Source organism: Ambystoma mexicanum, chromosome 2p (genome assembly GCF_040938575.1).
Source record: "Ambystoma mexicanum isolate Mex_15411 chromosome 2p, UKY_AmexF1_1, whole genome shotgun sequence".
Taxonomy (NCBI): Eukaryota; Metazoa; Chordata; class Amphibia; order Caudata; family Ambystomatidae; genus Ambystoma; species Ambystoma mexicanum.
In genome coordinates, this window is record NC_090923.1 from 880,485,282 (window position 1) to 880,502,816 (window position 17,535).

Sequence of the window (17,535 nt, forward strand, 5' to 3'; positions counted from 1 at the left end):
CAGGCACGTTCCGTATGAGTCTCCGGTTATGAGCCAGTCGTCGAGGTAAGGATACACATGGATGAACTGCTTGCGCAGGTGAGCGACCGCTAATACCTTTGTAAACACCCTCGGGGATGAGGCAATGCCGAAGGGGAGAACCTTGAACTGGTAGCGAGTGTCATCAATCTTGAACTCGAGGTACTTTCTGTGCGCTGGCAACATTGAAATATGAAAGTAGGCATCTTTCATATCCAATGTAGTCATGTAATCCACCCCCCTAATGCAGCAGTGGGATTACTACCTGAAGAGTCGTCATCCTGAAATTGTGTGTATGACATTTATTCGCAGGATGCCGATCTAAAACAGGGTGCATGGTTAGATCCTTTTTGGGTACAAGGAAGTATATTAAAATAAACACCCTTGTTTACCTGGAGATGAGGGAAGACTTTGATGGCGCCCTTTTCCAGCAGGACCTGGACCTCGTCCAACAGAATATGCAGAATCTGGTGACCGTTGTCTGCTTCCGACTGGATGGTAGCAGGGTGGCTGGGGGAATTCGATGCAGCACCTGTGGGCGACAGTATGGAGTACCCAGTGATGTGACCCCCTCCCACATGTGGGTAAAAGATGTTAGACGTCCCCCCGACTGGGAAAGTGTGCGAGGGGGCACGTACCGCCGAGTCATTTGGAGGTGGAGGCTGGTGAGCCTTTGAAAGCAGAATTTCTACCTCTGGCTTTCTCTCATCAAAACCATCTTTGCTGTGGAGACTGAAAACCACTGGAGGAGCCCTGCCATGCTGTCCTTGTGGAGATTGGTAGAAGGACTGCCCGCAAAAGGGCCGGCGGGTGTTGACCTCCTCGCTGGGAGAAGAGCTTGGCTGAGATCTGACTGAGTGATTTTAAGGTCTCGTGCTCCTTCTTGGCGGTTTCCAAAGCCTCATCGTCTGCCTTTCTGAAAAGGTTGGCACCCTCCAGCGTTTTATTAATGAGGGGAACTTGGCTCTCTGGCTTAAACCCTGAATTCTTCAGCCAAGCATGGTGCTTGAGAAGAGTTCCCCTGGGCAAGGACGCATCCTGCAGTTTCAGCAGTGTCTAGGGTATTAAGAATATTTTGTGTGACTTGCCTTCCCTACGCAACTACGTCTAGAAGACTGGTGCAAGCAGGTTCTGGAACATCCTGGAGACTGTCCTGAACAAGTCCCCACTGAACGTCACTGTAGCTCGCAAGAAGTATGTTGGTGTGTGCAATCTGGGTGCAAAAGGCATAGATGGTGACACGTTTGCCAAGTGCGTCCAGTTTTTTGCAATCCTTGTTAGGAGATTCTGACGAGGATATTGGCACGCCCGCCCTTTTATGTGTAGTTGGGGTGACTAGGGAGCCGAGAACGGTGTGGCCCCTGATGTACAGCAGGTCTGAAGTTGCCGGGTGGAACATTTTCTCCACTCGGGGGTTGACCGCACGGGTGAACAATGCTGTTAGCAATGAGGGGGCCAGGCGTTGCTTCACTGAGTTCAACAGGGGGCTAGCCTAGCTGATCGGGACCTTTTCTTTAAGGATGTTCTCCACGAAGTCGGAGTCTGGGCAGGCGTGTTGTGTGGAGATTTTAAAATGACCAGCCACCTTCTTAAGGTGATTAAAAAGCATTTGGTTGTCGATCGGCGACAAATCCCTGAATTGAGTGACAGGAGGAGCATCCAATTTTTAACAGGGTCATGTGGGGGTGGGGAGTGCCACTTGAGCTGATCATCTGCGGGGGTTCAGTCTGGGTCTTGATGGGTAGGGTCCTGGCAAGCCTGGCTAGGGTCCTGGGCATAGTATACGTCTTGGTCGGTGTCATCTGGGTCATCCAACTGTGGTTCCTGAGGATGGGATTCCCCCAGGGATGCAAAAAGGGCACGTGGGGACAGGAGCATCTGACTTCAGAGGGAAAGCAAAGGACAGGACGCAGCAGGCCTATGGCATTTCAAAGTATCAAACCATCCTGAGAAGTTAATAAACCTGGCCATTTTGTCCATACAGGCCTCTTTTATCTCTGGTGCATTCAGATGAGCCTGAAGCATCAGGAGGAGGAAAGGGCCAGGCAGGTGGAACTGGGTCCTGCTGCATGGCCCTGGAAAGAGGATGCGAGGCTAGAGAATAGTCCTCAGGCAAAGAAACAAACTGGATTTAGAAAGCTTCTCCCGAAGCATAGAAAGCGTTTGACAAATGGGACCCGTTTCGGCAGGTCTTTCGACGCTATTGCGTCGGAAGCTGTGGATTTAGAGGGAGTGCGCCTGCTGGAGCAGAAGCTGTATTGCCATGCGTAGGCCACGATGGCGGTTGCGCAGAGAGGGCCTTATCACGAGATTCAGAAGGCCCCGCCGAAGTCAGACGGGACAGTGAGGGGAGAAGCTTTTCTCAGCAGGTCCAGGTGTGGGAGAGAGCGAGCAAGCCAGCGCGCCAGCGGGAGAGCGAGCAAGCCAGCGCACCAGCGGGAGAGCGAGCGCGCGAGTGGTGGGAGAGAGTGCGAGTGGTGGGAGAGAGTGCGACAGCGCGGGTGGGGGAGAGAGCGCGACAGCACGAGTGGGGGAGAGTGCGAGAGCATGAGTGGGAGAGGGAGTGCGAGAGAGAGGGAGTGTGTCCTTGTCACCAGGGTGGCACTTCCCCCTATCGCAGTGCCGGCAGCATGCTCGTCGGGGACAGACACGTGGGAATGCGTAGGTTCCATCATTAGGTCAATGACCTCCAAATAGGAGCCACAGATGCCAAAAGACTTTGTTCGAGGCGTGGGCGGGGGTGTGACTCTAGGGCTGCATTGGGTAGGCCGTTGACTGTTGTGTGCCTGTCTTTTACAGTCTTAGGACGAAAAAGTTGGCAGGCTTTAGTGACACTCATCATGATCAAAAGGGAGGCATCTATTGCATCATTGATGGGTGTCTTTCCAAGGAAATTTGCTGCTGCAAGATGGGCATAATTTAAAAGGTGTCCTCTCCATAACAGAGGGAAACGGAAGCCAGACCAAAGAAGAGGGAAGAGAAGGGGTAAAGAAAAATCATTCTTTAGAGAAGTTGGTAAGAACAGGGCCCCACTATCCCTACTCTAAGGCGGGGTGGCCAAAGTCGTGTGGAAATTGGTCACTGAGCAGTCAAGGAAGGAGCATCAGCGGGCAGGATCAGGTGTCGAGTAGTCTTAGTCTAAAGGCAAGCGAACCGCCAAAGAATATGATCAGCAATATAAACTGTTACGAGCTCTGCATATGCGCTACAGACCAGTTAGGTGGAATAAAAACAATCTGGTGGGACCGCAACACATTAAACATTTTGGGTACACTACACATCACGCTGGGTATAGCTTTAGTCACACCCATGTCGACGTCCCTTTACGATCTTTGAAAAAAAGATGCAATACTCTGCGATTACCACCAAATGTCAGACTATATGCACAGCATGCGATTTTAAGCAGATTCACAAGCATCAGAAACACAAAGAATGCTGCCAATACTGATACTAAGATGAGGTGGCCCCCAGGAGGCATAGAGATCAACCTGTCAAAAGTAACAAGTGGCTTGGACAGCCCACCCCTCAAGAACGTGCTACAACGTATAAAGACAAAAAATGGACAACAACTGTGATCAATCCCAGCGTGGAGCTCAGCCGCAGCGCCTGCTGGGATAAGCAAAAAGAGAGCATTCAGTGAGGGAAATCCTAAGTCTGGTTTCTGACCCAGAGGAGAAGAGGAACAGAGGGTGGCTACGGTCTGCCACGTGAGATCTCACAGGGTTCTGCAGGTGCGGACACCATGCTCGATACAAAGGGCAAGAAGAGTCTGGTTGCCCACCAGCTGGGGATGTTGCAGTAGCATATGGGGAAAGCTGAGCCAGCCGAAGTAAGAACTGCAATGCCTGGAAGCCCCGGTGATGCACAAAAGCAGGTAAAAGGTGGTACAGGAGACCCGGAGGTGATGCAGGCGCGCGCAGACAGTCCTTGCCTAACTTCCAACAAGGCATACCGACGCTGACAAACTCCTGAAAGGTCAAGAGTCAAAGGCCATTAATGTGGCCACCCAACCTCCTCCTCCTTATACCAGTGGAGAAGAGAAGCCCACTGACCAACAGGCAAGGGTCTAGGACCCTGACCACCATAACTGTGGGAAAGAGACCACCACTGGTCATACAGGAAAGGTCTGGAACCCCAACAGACAAACCAAAGCATAGAGGAAGTCTTCCTCAGTATAGTGCCAGATATAAGTCCACTAGTTACAAGACAAGTGTCTGAGACCCCAAGGTGACTGAGTGAAACTCAGTCTCTTCCATGTCAGTGGTCAAGAGGAGACCCTTAGAGCCCAGAGAAGGGTCTGGGATCCTAACACGATTTGGGACATTGTTGAAAACAAGTCACAGTGGCAAAGTGATCAAGCTGGAAGAAGTGAGAATGACATGTATCTAGCAATACCAGGAGAAGGGAGTAATTCTCCTGGTACACATTCAGATGTTTTTATAGAAACGCCAAGGGAAGGGAGTCACCCCCCCCCCCCAACCTCCGGCCTGGTCTTCAACTGTGCTAAAGCAGACCAAGAAAAGGAAGGCAAATCTCTTGGTCCTGAACTGAGAGTGGAGACGCCAGCGGAAGGGAGTCATTCCCCCTGGCTTTGTTGGAAATTGTACAGAGCCACACCAGGAGGAGAGTCATTCTCCTGGAGAGAACATAGTGTAGAGCCCACAAGTCAGGGGAAGGGAGTAATACCCCCTGGTATATTTGTTTTGAGAGAACATTTTGTTGAACCCCGTCCAAGAAGCAGGAAAAGTGAGCCATTCTCCATAGTTTACCTTTTTAGTTATGGTGCGAGTGACAGAAGTAGGTTGCGACACAAGACGGTGGAATTTACTTTGACAGACTTTCTCACAGACCCTTTTAGTATTAGTTTTGAGGTGGGGAACAGCCTCTTAGAAGTTAGAGATAGTATGAATATTTTTTACCAATAACCAAAACCATGTCACCTTTGTGTCAGCATCCTACACCCTTGCACTGGACATCGGGAGCAAATCCAGATTTGCGCAGCCATGCAAACCTCCCGATGACTGCACTTGGGGCCCATAGAGCAACCACTGCAGCCTGAGGCATCTAACCCCAACTGGAGTGATTGGCATGCTGCTTCCTTACCATCACTAATTATGTTGTTGAATACATCCCTCATCTCCTTCACAAATGCTTCTTGGGAGATTACATTCCACAAAGCGAATGTATATACTGCTAATGTGCAATACACATTAATGGCCTTGAGGGCCATACTCCCAGGAGAGAACACACTTTTCCAGCTGTCATATTTCTGGTCATCCCCATCAGGTGGCATGGATAGGTTATGGAGCTGCATTAGAAGTGGCGGTAGCCGCCTGTACCACCAAACTCTCAGGAGTAGGGTGCCTGAAGGGAAAGTCATGATCAATAGCTGGCAGACACTTTTTTTAACCAACTCCTTACTGACAGCAGGAGTGGGTTTTGCCAGTTTTTCAAGAAGGCGGTCTTGACTATTGCATGGAAAGGTAGTACATGTTCTTTGAGGGGATGGGGGCCCCTTTTCAAGGATATCTGTTAGGTCCTCCTGTACAATGTTGTTTTGCAGGACATCGCCAACCCAAATATTCAATGATCCGGTTAATCACTGTCCTGTATGCATTCAATGGCCTAAGCATAAGAGTTGTTTATAAAAAACAGTCTAGTATCTGTTCCCTTAAGTAAGAGAAACAGAATAGGCTGTAGTATGTTTCAAGGGTGTGTACAATGATTATTCATTTGTTTGTCATCCAACATGTGAATATGCAATACATTTCAACAAAGAATAATTTATACAATTTGACAAATAGAGGTACAGTAAGAAAAAGAAATGTCCTAAATTTATAAGTAGCCCAATGCGTTTCGAATGGTTATTCACTCATCAGGGGCAAAGATTCCTTTCAACCAATTTCTACAAAGAAAAAGAATTTTTGAAAGAAGTTTTAGCGCATGTCTTCTAATATATAAAGTATAATGCAGAACATCTGTTTGTGCTCAATACACAAGTTAGTGTGTTTCAAAGAAACCTCTAGCCCATATATAGATATACAATCGCTTTTGGGTTCAGGTGTTCAAAGTCACACCCGAGCGAGGGAATGGAAGCCGCTGAGGGACATCGACTCGACACCATGAGGAATACATGGGAGGACACAATCCATTAGAAGGGGGCTTGTCTTGACAGATGCTCCGAGATAGTGTACCGTAAGCATGCCCTGATCAAACAATTGGCCAAGTATGGGAAGACATTGATTTGATCCATCTTGAGGCATGCCGCCAGGATACACTGGTGCAAAGGAGATGCCTCGGAGGTGAAGCTCATCTAAGCCTGTTGCAACCAGCACAACCTTCCTCCCACAATGCTGCCTCACTGAAGTAGTAGTTTTGAGAGTACAAATGAAAGGTTTTGCAGCCGGGTTGAAGGAGTGGACTGCAGAAGCACAAGTGTTGCCTTGAGATGCACTTCTACCCTTGGCAGGGGAAAATAAACACTGCTCCTACCTGCCCTGCAAGGATTAACCTCTGCCACACTTAGAAGGAAAACAAGGGACAAAAGGATGAAGCCCCTCCAACACAAGGAAAGGTTTTCCGTGGCAAAAATCAGGGAATCGCTGTCATTTTGAAAGACATGTCTTTCTAAAGTGAATCAAATACTTCAGCTCCAAACAAATAGAAATAGGTCTCATTGCATAGCATGCCCATTAAGGTGGAAGAGTAGAGGTTCACACATCTAGGAATGTCCAAACTAGTAAGGTCAAGGCTATATCAAGGTCACTGTGCTTGGTGCAAAATTCCGTTGAGAAGGACCCATGGTTCACTCCTTCTGAAGATCCAATATCCACTCAAATCAAACAATGGATTAGCTCCTGGAGGACGACCTGCATAGAAGGCACCATACGACAAAAACATTACTTTCTGGAGGACTCTGTTCTTATTTGTGTGGTGGAGAGAGCAAGAAGGGTCTCCAAAGGCCCAATAAGACATCTGCTCAGGCTCCATAAACGAGGCCGAAGTTGCTGGTTCTGTAGTAAAGATTTCTAGGAGCTTCAGCCAAATATCACCCCACTGTTTCAGTGGTGGTCGAGGCAGTAGAGCACTCTACGCGCGAATTCCTCTGAATCTGGTGGCAAAGAGTAGTGTCTGCGTCTCTGGGAGGAAGGGGACCTAAGCTTGGATGAGCAAAAGCTCCTTGAATGGGAACTCTTTCGCCGTCTACTAGTCCATCTTCCTTGGAAGGACTCACTCTTGCCCAGGTCTTGAGGTGTAGCTGGGGCAGAGGAAATGGGGGGCACTGAAACCCTCTGCTACGCTTTCGATTTTGAGTGCATTGACTGGCAGAAGCCTACATTCCTTGGTCGTGATCTGGCAACAGACCGCACTGGTGTGTAGTCAACATCTGCTTCATGCAGTCTTTGCAGTGTTTTTAGGTAGGGGTCATGGAGGAGAAGTGACATGGCACAGACAAAATTCAGAGATTGCGTTCCAGGCAGAGTCTCAGTGCCAGGCGAAAAGGAACTAAGTTAATGGAGCATAGAGGGCTTCATATATGTACCTTTGGTGTCTCAGAAAAGAGCTGCAGTGGGGCCCCATTGAGGCTGAGGAGTTTACAATCGAGTCTGTACCTAGAGAATGTAAGGAAAAAATGGGCAATCTTTGAGAGGGAAGTAACCATCAGAAAAAACGGCTATTTTAAGCATCCACTGTATTGGTCGGTAACGTTATAAAAAAAAAATACAACTTCTGGTATGCCACAGAAAAATCACCTCTCTGACCAAACCGCTACAACAACTGGAAGAGCAAGAAATGACAATCTAATCTTTGTTCTGGATCGAGGTGCAACTGTGTCCTTAAACAAAAAATCTACACGAGTCAACACAAGGGGCGGAATAGGGTGGGTGTCTGTGTGCAGTTAAATTCCTTGCAAGCATGCAGGCATGCATTTAATATGGTTGGCGTGTGAGATGCTTAAATTAGATCCATCACTTCTAGACCGTTTGTAGGGCACCGCTACTATTGGTATCAATCAGTTTCCTGTGTTTAAGTATTTCAGTTTCCGGCAGAATCCACACATTTCACAAGCTCAATTTGTAGAAAAGCAGCAGTTGGCTGTATCGTGTGCGACAGGCTCAAGTACGCGAAGTGTACACTAAAGTGTCATCAGTTCATAATTCCGAAAGACTCATGAGGCAAAAGGAAAGGAAGCAAGCCTTAAGAGGCCATGGCTAAAAGACTGCTTTTGTCTATAAACAGCAGCCACTTGTTGAACTGAACAACCTCCAGAAAAATTGAGCAATCCCTGGCTTACTGGTCACAACAGAAATCATTATCTATTATTAATGGCAAGCCATAAATTCTGACCTTTGGCTTCAGTCAGCTGCGATAATGACTAATCCTGACGTCTGCCTGAGCCTTTGCCCTGCAACTGACAGGATCGTACGGGATGTGGCCCACTACAACTTAACAATTAGGCGTGCAGAAGTTACTACGAGTCATATTAAGAGCCTTCTTGCTTCGGGCCAAGAAAAGAACATCGCAAACGATTCTCTAAAGTAATCCTTCAGTAAGAAGTTACTACCAATAAGCGATTCTTAAAAATGCCAGCTCGAATATCGACTTTAAAACGTAGGTTATGATATTTTATTTATAACTCACTTAATACCCAGAGGTTTCTAAGCGCGGACCCGGGGATCGGATCTGTGTTGCTACATGTCTTCTCGTTTCCAAGGAGAGCACGTTTCCCCTGAGCTATCCTCCCGAGACTTATTGTCCCGGGAGGTTATGCACCACTCTTTGCATGAACACGTCAGTAACAGGTCCACAGTACCCAAATAGTACACAACTGCCGACAATCAAGGCTTCAATCCACTTCAATCCACTTTAACAAAGGCTGTCCCAAATGACAGCATCAGTTTCACTATGTGAAATATTACAGAGCTTGAAGTCTCACGAGATCTGCTCTCAACATGCTAGTTACATGAAGGCAGGATCAACGCAGCCTCTCGCATAAGAATAAAAAATCTAATACCATTGGCGAATAGCAACAACTGTTATTCAATGATTTAACAAATCAAATGGCGCTGACCCAAGGTGTACCTCAAGGAGCTGGTGTACCTAAAAGGAGCTCGTATATCCCCTACATTTTACAATATTTTCACTGTACCATTTTTGGACTTCCTGGATAATGACATTGAACTTGCTAACTACGCGGATGACCCACAATGTGTCATCCCCCTCTTACTGTTTTTGGGGAAGATAAAACCAATATTAATAGGATGTATAGCCTAATCCAAAACTGGATGCGTTCTAATGCCGTCTCACTTAACACAATTAAGACAAAGATGATGCGTGTGGGAACCGAAGCCAGCACACAAACTGGAAGAACGGTGCTCCCAACTACAGATTGATGAATGTACTATTGAGGTTTATAAGGTCAAAACGTTGGGGGTCTACTTAGACTGCAACCTGAACATGAAATCTCAGCAGCATATTATATTATACTTCTGTCACATGCACGTCCTTCTCTCCAGGGCAAGTCGGGAAATCTTAGCACGTGCTCGCATAGGATCACGCATTGATTACTGCAGCAGGCTACTGACGGGTCTACCCAACTACGAGATCAAGAGATTGCAGGTGATGCAGAGTAACGCAGTAAGAGTCATCACAGACAGAAGCAAAAGGGACTACATCCCAAATGCTAGAAGGGACCTACATTGGCTACCAATTAAGGAAAGAATATGCTTCCCGCTGATGGTGATCATGCATAACTGTATGAAAAATGGTAGGCCAACTTACCTCTGACAAACTAACACTAAAAAGTAATAAATACTATTTAAGATCTAATAACTGCTCTCCACTAACAATCCCTGCGTGCAGGTTGACGCAAGTAAAAAAGTGAGCTTTCTATGCAGCAGCGCCTGCCTTCTGAAATAAACTGCCCACTCAGTTGAGAGAAGAGACCTCGACAGCGGTTTTCAGGAAGAGATTGAAGACCCTTTTCTATAACTAAACTTCTATTGGCTTATTATTGAATGTGCTCAAGCTTTACCTCCGGTATATGGTCATTATGCTTGATAGTCTATGTCGTTGTATGTTTAGCGCGCTCAAGCCTCCGGGTCAGCGGCCGGCTGCGCTATACAAGTTAATAAAGTAAAGTAATGCCTCCACAACTTGGGGGCACAAACGTGAAGGTGAAGCCACTGTTTAAGTTAATAACTGAAAAGGATACAATCTTAATTCAACCACTTCTCCAGATAAAGAATATGTGTTAAAACACATCTTCCTGCCAGATAGAAATAAAATGCCATTCGTCCACCTCGTTCCTATAAGATTAATGGGTTAACCAAAATAATGAAGTTTGGGAATGGGCTGTTGGACATTTTCAGACAATTAATCTGCTTAATCGAGGACCCAAGTGGACAGGATAAACGTTAATCAACATAATTTATACATCTTGTTTTTTCCAAATTAAGAACTTTCCACACGTACAAGATTGCAGATTTTGATCTCACTCCGACACATCACAAATACAAGCTAAAAACATATGTTCCTCTAAACACAATCTTATGAATTCATTAAAGATAAAACACTCCACATGCACACCAACACCACACAGGATACGGGGAGACAGTACAAACGGACAAGACTAAGAAATAACCCCTGTTGCAAAAAGGTGCTTCTAAACAGTAGGAGCGTTGCCATCAGCTGATCATAAACTAGTCGTTCATCGTGAACACTCAATCATTCAATGATGTATCAAGTCGCCGCCAATATATGTCCACTTTATCTGATATTACACTATATACAATACAAAAATGCCAAGCCACGCCAGATGTACAGTGACCCAGTATGGATCCCACAACATCTACTTTACACAAAGTGGCACTCATGCAAAGTTGACATTTAAGTGGCTGTATTCAACCATCTGAGTAAATGTGATGATCAAAAGCAGAGTTCAAAATTGCCTAGTACTGGGAGCTATTTAGCTCCTGGTTATAGTCCATTAGAGCCTGATTAGCTTAACACCAACAGCTATTAAGAGCTACATTTGGCTCACCACGCTCGCTGGTGCCATACTAACAAACCTACGTGACATTAACTTTGTGTTTGGGAATGTGTATAAAACATTATGACTCCTTTAGAAGCAATTAAAGCATAACAGATTATAAATAATTAACACTGCAGAGTTTGCATCTTATGTGAGTCAAATATGGGGCACATGTTTCATATTAGCTACTGCTTACTGTGTGATGCTAGACACCCAGGAGCTGGGTCTAGCTTCTGCTAATCAAATCTATGCTTCAATCCCTGAAATTTAAAGAGCACTTCAACCTGGCGGAAAATGTGAAGAAAACATTTTAAAAAAGGAAAATGCTGGAAAACATTTCCTTTTTTGGAGGACCACCCCCAACACTTCAACCAAGATTTTGATCTTGCTTTACTTGACAGTTTCTGGGCCGTAGCACATTCCACTGCAAGATGTAAATGCTGATCATCTTCCATGGTTCTAAAGCTCAACATTAGTGAGGGTGAAGTCTGTATGAAATCTTAACCTTTTGGTTAAAGCATCTAAACATCAGGGACCCGTCTTTTAGTTGTAAACGTCACCAGGACAAAAGTGTGAATCTTCAAAAGGCAAATAAACATCCTCAAAAGTGGATTATATAGAAGGCACTAAATCAGGCAAATGCACAGACGACCAAAATTGGCTAAATGTAAGTGGACACTTTTTGGCCAGGTCAACTAGCAGCAGCATCCCTGTTGAGCAGAGGGAATGCAACGAGTCTTGATGAGGTTGTGCAAACACGAGAACTTGCAGGGCCAGGTTTACTATTCAGAGCATAGGCCACATACCTTGTTACCGCATACACAGGGCAGACATTGGACCGAGCTTCGGTAAAATCTGCCTTGGTACCAAAGGGGTAACCAGCACCTCCGGTGACTTTCCACTCCACTTCAAAGTTGAGGAATCCCATCTTCGGCACCGACCCTGAAGAGAAATTGGGACAGAGTAAGACGCAAAGAGAAACAAGAAAAGAAACAGAGAAAGAGGATGAAGGAGAGCAGATGAGGTAGAGGAATTACAAAAGGTCGAGCAACAGAAGCAAGAACAGATGAGAAGATACTGCTAAAGTGCCTTGGGTAAAAGCATGAATTGACATGCTGCCGCTTTTGTGAGTCGGATTTATTGGCTAAGCTAACTTGCAGTATTCCTTCACATGTGCCATCAAAAACTGGACAGTTGGCGAAGATAAGGTACACTTTAAAAATAAATAAAAGGAAAATGCTTCATACATTAATGTGAAATTAAGCGGCAATAATACTTGATTTGTATTTTAGAAAATCGTGTTAAATCAATATAGGCAACGTTAAGGTGCAACTGATTTCCACCACACTAACGTGCTGTGTGGGTCAAAAATAGAAATACTCGTTTATACTTGCTACATGTTAACCATACAATCCCCCAAATCAACTACAGGCAACTCTAGAAGAGAACAGGCAGAATAATATTCCAAGCAGCTGATTGGGGGCAGGGGGGCGCGCAGGAGGCAAATTTCTATTAAAATGAAAAACATCCATTCCCCGGACTCATTTTCCAGTGAGTGGAGGTATGGCAGAACAGAATATTGATAAAGAGTTGGAGTGATTTAAGTCAAGAAGTCCAAAACAAGACACCAATGACTACAGTATGTTCGAAGAGATTAGTCTTTCACATTGTCTCGAAGAAGGGGTGATTTAGCTGAAAGCAAAAGTTAGCATGTTTCACAGTTATGGTCTAGGCACTGATAAACCCCCATACTTCAAGTTTCGAGCATTAAACAGCAACAATGATCAAAAATGCAAGTACTGGGAGAATAAAACAGCACTTCGGTTGGATGCAAAGGAGTCTCTTTAAAGTTTTTTGCCCTAGGGAGGCAGTTTTTGAAAGCACAACATTACAAACATGACATTCATCTGAGAGATTTCATAATTGTAATCTGAAATCTTCATGACAACTCCTAAAAAGATCTAACATGCCACTTTTTACAGAAGCCACATCGAATTAGCAGTCTGGTAGGTTACACGACATTAATCTAAATTGGACACTAATGTTTAACAGAAAACAAAGGTCTTTAAAAGTGTTTTTTTTTGTTTTAAATTATTGTACAACTAAGCAACCACCTGGTTGTGGTGGGCCTTAATATACATGTTTCAACATTACTGGAAGCAATGTAAAAGGCCAATTAATGTCATTTAGCAACCAATTGGGAACAGATTCAAAAGCAATGTTCGACAGAGGGCATCTGAAGCGCCTTAGAACCTAATCTAACAACAATCATCACATTCTCAAAGGTCAGACACTCTTGCTAGTATACAGGACCATTTGTAGAGATAAAACACACTTCCAGGCAAAAATGGGACTGGTTTTGTCTCATCAGAAACTATTACAGAAGTACCATTTTCCTGGTCCCAGTGTGGTGCATAAAAAGTAGTGTTGAGGTAATCAAGATGGCCACCAAGTAAACGAAATTTTAAATCTCTGAACATATTTTAATTTGTAATGTTTAATTTAAAAGATTTTTCAGGCCTAAAAAATGGGTGCTAACAACATTTACTCTAAAGTCAATGGCACCTCAACTATTTCCATGTTTACAGGAAAGGTATGCAATTCAGCACTAGCGTTTTAGATTCAGTTATATTCAATGATTGCTTATCTGCTTCTGGCATAACCGTTTTACTCAGTAATGCAGATAACCGAATACTCGTCCAAACGCATGCTCTCTAGTAGTACGGATTTTCATCTGTGTTTATGTCAACACCAGGAAAAGGAAGCTTTTGCTTAAAATTTTTTTTTTTATAAAAAACCCACAATTGACTGAATTCTAAGATCCTGTAGGAATTCGAAAGGAGAGATGTACACTGCAAAGGAAATTAAGAAATGTAACATAAGGTGAAATCTGCTCATATGCAAGAGGTTCACAAACGTAATTTTGGTATACTATAGGCCAGATCAAAACAACTGGTACAACAAAAGAGCTGGTGAGAGCTCAATGAGCAGGAAGAAGTTTCCTTGCACAAGATTCAGAAGCACTAGTGTGCTATTGAAAAAAAGCCTTCTTTTACCCTAGACACGAAGTTAGGAACATCCTTTGCACACTGTTTGCACTGTAGATACAGGTCAGAACATGCATCATGCTGTTCAGTTGAGTGGAAATGGCCGATGGAAACTGAAGTTGAGTGGGTGCATCAATCCAAGCGATGTTGAAGATATGACCTAGGATATCACAAAGAAAGCTATGAACAATTTACACAATGTACCACTTAACAAGCCTGAATGTGCAAATCTGGCAGAATTCATTACTGTTCATTAGAGGACCTTTTTCAAGAGAAGGTTGTCACAATGGCAACCGCTGGGCGACACTACAAGGAAATCTGTTACTCTAGAGGTGTTATAGGACTATATGATCGAGAAAATCCCTGAACCACGTATCGAACATTTTTCCCACCATGGAAATAGTATTCAGCAATCCTGCCTCCGAGAAACAATCTAACAGTGGAAAGGTGGGAAAGACGTCTGGCTGATGGGATGTAGTTTGAAAATAAACATCAGAACCAAAAGGCTGCTTCTTTATCACAAACTCGTATGAATAAGTGCTTAACAGAAAGCCAAGCCTCATATGGCGCATTAACTTCAGTAAAGTTAAGACACACACATCTAAAACCTAGAACTTTCTTGGTGCAGCTTATGCATGGTATGGGTTTCTCAATTGACCATGAAAGATCTCCAGCTTTAGACAGCTTTCAGTAATTAAGTTCTACATGGCATGGAGTGTAAACCTGGTTCAGTTGCGTCAGAAACGGCCTCTATGTTGTGAGCACTAAGCACTGTGTGAGGTGCGGCTAGACACGCAGATCGACATTTGGAGGAGCTTTCCTCTGATTTTAGTGACTGGAGTGAGGGGGAGGCTGCAGACAAGCAGGGAGCAGAGGGGAGTTTGCGTGAGCTTCCAGCACTTTGGCTCTGGTGATTGATACCCAGAGGGGTCGTGAAGGGGGCAACTGGCCACTGCGACCCATAGTGTGTAAGGCACGGAAGTACAGTGGAGGGGGGCCTCTAGTTGCACCAGCTGACGGAGCACAAAGCTCGGAGGAAAATAGAGTGGGAGCTCTGCAGCAGCAACCAACTGAGCAGCAGCCTCCTCGTGGTCTCCTGAAAACAGCGTGTAAGTACATGTGCATATTGTATACATCTATTCACACATGCACAGCTGCAATAATGCTATAAATTAGCATCTGAAAAGCTAAATAGCAAAATAGAGTAACCTGCGGGCTATAGCACTCACTTTCTCTAATGCACTTAAAAGCTGCTTCTGTTGTACTATTTGTACTCGCACCCTCTGGGGTGCAAGGTCAAATTGTAACACCTAATTTTTGGCTATCCGAATACTTTGTTTGGCCTGGTCACTATTAGTGTTTTTTGCAGAGCAAGCTCAGAAAGAGTTGGCTATAGTTACTATAGCTTAAACGGGATATACGAGTAAGATCACTGCGATAACTAATTGGCATACCTGTTGAAAGATGGTTGTCACAGCCAATTCAAAAGCGAAGAAAAACTCCCAAAGCAACCTCTTCCATGCTCTTCTGCATTACGGAGCAGAGTAGGCAAATCGATTCCTACTTTAAGGTCTGGGAAAACACGAACAAGGGCTGACAAAAAGACAGAAAGATCACCCCTGTGACTGTATTAAGCCCATCACCAAGTGTGCAGGAAATAAATCCTCCTAAAATGACCAATTCATACAAATGATAGGGGCAGTCTACAAAAACCCCATTATAAGATAATCAATACATTCCCGTCTATCTGACTCAACACAAATATCCTGAGGGACAAGACAGGGATGCCCATTGTCACCTCTACTATATGCCATATACCTGGAACAATTCCTTAGGTCCATTAGACAAAACCAGACTATACAAGGTATTACCTTTGGCGAAGACTAAACAAGTGTCATCATTTGTGGATGACATGATGACTATCACAGCCGACATCATCAATTCCGGCACTTCTACAGGAACTAGCGGAAATGGAGATGGTTTCTGGGCTAAAGGTCATCAAGACTAAATCAGAATTCCTGAATCTAGGGCTTACGGGAGACCTATTGGCGACATTGCAGAGGGTTTGGGAAAGTTGGAATTGCAGTGAAAAGCTATGTTGTGTACACTAAATGCCAATAAATAGAAATTTAAGAAAATTTAAATAAAAAGTAAAACCAAATGAATTTGCCTTTACGCTTCATTAGTACTCAGAATCAGTAAAACAATGCAAATGATGCATCCAAAATATGCTTTCAAATGGCATTTACAGGGTATTCCTACATCCACATGCATACATCAGTTGCAAGAACTAGGTGGATTTCATAGGCATCCATCAGGAGAAACAAGTATATATAGTTTTCGAAACTCGAAAAGGGACGTTGAAAGGTGTGCCACTAATACTATCCCTATTGTGACGTCCACTGTACCCATGATCCCTCACGCGTCGAGGTCCCTCAGATTGTTATTTTTCTGACATGCGGTAGCATGAGGTGTAGCGTGAGTTAAGTTGTATCCAAGCAGATACGTATCAGACAAGCTCATAAGCATCCAAGCACCTTCTCTCTGAGGGGAGGAAGAGTGGGTCGCATGTGAATCTAAGCAGATGAAAGCATCAGAAATACGATTACGGTGAGTAATGTATCCCTTCTGAGGCTTGTGGAATCTGCTTAGATCACATGCTGTGCATAGATTAGCGAGCAGTGGAAGGAGGAGGAGGTGGGATGTGAGAAGGTTCATGAGCAAATAAATGTCTTATAACCGCTTGTCCCACTTGTGTATCTGTCTTGGAATGAGTGTCAATTCATGTAACGCTCACCTGACTCCCACGGAGGCGCTGGCCTGGTTCGCGCTGCTGTGACCTCTTCTAAGGTGATGCGCAGGGTTCGGAAGACGGACTGGACCGGGCCCCCAAATCTGGCTTGTCTGGCTCGCAGAAGTATCCTTCTGTAGGCGAAAATAGGGGATTAACTGTCTGCGAAGTAATGCAATCGGCCTCCCACTTTCCCCTCTCACCCTCCTCGAAACCCTTCTGTGATTCCTCGTAGGTTCTCACCTTAGGGTCTGGAAGGACGAGCTCTCCATCCTGCTTCTGATGCAGGGGCGCGTTGGTATCCAGTTACTTCACTGGACTTTCGGATTGGTGAGAACCAAACTTGCTTGGCTTCCAGGTAAGTTTTTTGATAAGAGGTTCCCCTTTGTCCATGCATTAATGTACTAATGCTAGTGTCTTTTTCCCCATAGGGGCCAGGGTACGGAATGCCGGGGAACAGGTACCGACCCGAGATGAGAGGTGAAATCCTTGTAGAAATCAGGTAAGTCTTTAATGAGCGTTTTTTGGTAATGTCTTTTCATTCGCTCATTAACGCTGATGTCTCTTTTTCTCCTTAGGGGCCGGGGTCCGGAAATGCCAGTATGCGGCGCGGACCCGAAATGAAGAGTGAATGAATCAACTGG

At 44.9% G+C, this 17,535-nt stretch overlaps 1 protein-coding gene across 5 annotated transcripts in view; it reads right to left on the reverse strand.

Annotated features, from left to right (window-relative positions):
• ARHGAP35 (Rho GTPase activating protein 35) overlaps positions 1–17,535 on the reverse strand; it is an 849,836-nt gene that overhangs the window by 625,988 nt on the left and 206,313 nt on the right. For all 5 annotated transcript variants that reach the window (XM_069644573.1, XM_069644572.1, XM_069644575.1 and 2 more), the window contains one exon: positions 11,860–11,995. The gene's annotated coding sequence lies outside the window, so the exon portion shown is untranslated. The remainder of the gene's footprint in view (positions 1–11,859; positions 11,996–17,535) is intronic.